This window comes from Armigeres subalbatus, chromosome 2, assembly GCF_024139115.2.
Source record: "Armigeres subalbatus isolate Guangzhou_Male chromosome 2, GZ_Asu_2, whole genome shotgun sequence".
Classification (NCBI taxonomy): Eukaryota; Metazoa; Arthropoda; class Insecta; order Diptera; family Culicidae; genus Armigeres; species Armigeres subalbatus.
The window spans coordinates 120,274,066-120,276,052 of record NC_085140.1 but is presented as its reverse complement, the minus strand read 5'-3'; positions in this window follow the sequence as shown (position 1 = coordinate 120,276,052).

Sequence of the window (1,987 nt, the reverse complement as noted above, 5' to 3'; positions counted from 1 at the left end):
CGTGAGTCCAATCCTCGCTGTCTCGCTCTTAAAAAGACCAGTTTCTTCCACGGCACGGCGAGCAATCCCGATAATATCGATATCATCCGCAAATCCCAGGAGCATATGCGATCTTGTGATAATGGTACCGCTTCTTTGCACACCAGCCCTCCTAATCGCTTCCTCGAGTGCTATATTGAACAGTAGATTCGGGAGTGCGTCACCCTGCTTTAATCCATCTACGGTAACAAATAACATCGATATTCCATCCGCAACTCTTACACTTGATTTTGATCCGTCCAACGTTATACGAATCAGCCGTATCAGTTTCGCCGGAAAACCATGTTCAAGCATTTGCCATGATTCATTCCGTTTCACTGTATCGCACGGCGCCTTGAAATCAATAAACAGATGATGTGTCTCCAACTTGTACTCCCGGAATTTATCAAGGATTTGTCTCAAGGTAAACATTTGATCCGTCGTTGATTGGCCCTCACGAAAACCTGCTTGGTATTCGCCGAAGAAGGACTCTTCAAGCGGTATCAATCTGTTGAACAGAATACGGGACATAATTCTGTACGCCGAATTAAGGAGGGTTTTTCCTCGGTGATTGGTGCACTCCGATCTGTGCCCTTTCTTAAAGAGTCCTCGTCTTCCCAAATGTTCGACATAATATGGTGCAGTACTTCATAAAGCTGCTCACTGCCATGTTTGAGAAGCCGGGAGCTCGTCCTTCCCCGCAGTCTTATTATTTTTAAGCTCTTTAACAGCTTTTTCAACCTCATCTAGTGTAGGCGACTCCACAGCTTTTCCATCGTCGCTAATATGTATTATTCTGTTCACTGATGCATCATCACTTCCACTATTCAACAAAGTCTCGAAGTGTTGCTTCCACCTGGCAGCCACATCGGTTTTATCTGTCAGCAAATTCCCTTCTCCGCACCCCATTGACGAATTCATAGAGCCTCCGCATATCGTTCTGCTCTATTTTTTCAGCGCCTCGCTAATCACTAGTTCTTCATATTCTTTCTTCTTCCTGCGGTGGGTTCGTTTTTCGGCTGCTCTTGCTTCCTTGTACAGATCTCTATTCGAACGGGTACCCGACACCAACATCCTGCTTCTGGCAACGTTCTTCTTGTCTGTCACTCTCCGACACTCCATATCGAACCAACCCGCCTTGGTTCCTCTCTGTGCAGTGCCTACCACTTCTCGTGCTGTTGTGCTCACCGCTCCATGGAACGACCCCAATAGATCGTTGATGTTGTCGCTAACGTTGATTGCACTTATCCGTTCGTCGAGCTTGTGGAGCTACTCAAAAGATACTAAAATCGGCCGACAATCGCTGGATATTGTAACGCATCGTTCGCTGTGATCTTTCGTTCGATACAACCGTGATCGAATTTCACTGACAACTAGGTAGTGATCAGAGTCAAAAACCTCTGAATGTCCGCACATTGATAACATCCGAGAAATGGCGCCCATCCACCAGAACATGGTCTATCTGGTTGCAAGTTTCACCATTTGGGTGTCTCCAGGTGTGCTTTCGGATATTCTTTCGTGCAAAGTAGGTGCTACTGATGGCCATTCTTCTGGCAGCAGCGAAATTTACTAGCCGTAGGCCGTTGTCATTAGTAGCGGAGTGAAGGCTCTCCCTACCAATTATGGGACGCAAAAAGTCCTCTCTACCGACCTGAGCCTTAGCGTCTCCGATAACAATTTTCACGTCATACTTTGGGCACTCTCCATAGGCTTCATTAAATTATTTATTTATTAGACATTCATAAAACGTGTCTTTCACGTCGTCGGATTTATCGTTTGTCGGTGCGTAAACGTTGATTAGGATGTAATTGAAGAATTTGCCCCGCATCCTCAACACACAGATTCGTTCGGTAATGGGTTTCCACCGCATCATTCGCTTCATCTTCTTGCCCATCACTACGAAACCAACTCCGTGCTTTGGTTTTCCGCCGCCGCTGTGATAGATGTTATATTTGAATGCAGTGTTGGT